The sequence below is a fragment of the Pteropus vampyrus genome, unplaced genomic scaffold (genome assembly GCF_000151845.1).
Source record: "Pteropus vampyrus isolate Shadow unplaced genomic scaffold, Pvam_2.0 Scaffold430, whole genome shotgun sequence".
In the NCBI taxonomy this organism is placed as follows: Eukaryota; Metazoa; Chordata; class Mammalia; order Chiroptera; family Pteropodidae; genus Pteropus; species Pteropus vampyrus.
In genome coordinates this window covers 210923-211473 of record NW_011889211.1, presented here as the reverse complement: position 1 = coordinate 211473, position 551 = coordinate 210923, and the positions used below count along the sequence as shown (strand labels likewise).

Sequence of the window (551 nt, the reverse complement as noted above, 5' to 3'; positions counted from 1 at the left end):
ATGTCTGCGCCACTTCCTCTCTGCCTCTGACACAGAAGCCGAGCTCTGCTGCGTCGAGGATCCCGATCCCGGCCCCGGCCCTGGCCCCGGCCCCGGCCCCTCCCCTCCCGAGCACCAGGTAAACTTCCCCTGAGTAAGGTCACTGCACGGGGCCAGCCGGGGCGGGAGTCCTAGTTAAGGCTTGAGACAGGCGAGGGTGCCGGCTCTGGGTGGACGGACGGGTGCGCGGGCAGACTCAGGGGCTCCTTCCTCGGTCCGGGCAGTCGGCCGCTGGCCAGGCCCCGGTGCCGTCTCCCGCCTGCTTCTGACAGTCACTCGCTGTCGGAGAGTGTCTCGTACTGCGAGCAGAGCAGCGGCTTGGGCTCCTCGTCCCAGGCGTGGTGGGGGCCGGCCAGGGGCCCGCTGCCGGCAGGCAGGCCGGGCGGGGGTGGCGAGGCCATGACGCCCGCCTGCAGCCGCATGATCAGAGGGTTGTAGGGGAACGGCGTGGACCCTGCCGGAAAGACCGGGGGACGTCAGGAGGCCCCAGTGAGCCTGACAGCCCCCGGGGG

General features: G+C 71.5%; 1 protein-coding gene across 1 annotated transcript in view; it reads right to left on the bottom strand.

Moving 5' to 3' along the window:
• Window positions 1–551, bottom strand: part of NCOR2 (nuclear receptor corepressor 2) — a 189120-nt gene that overhangs the window by 3273 nt on the left and 185296 nt on the right. The window lies entirely within an intron of this gene.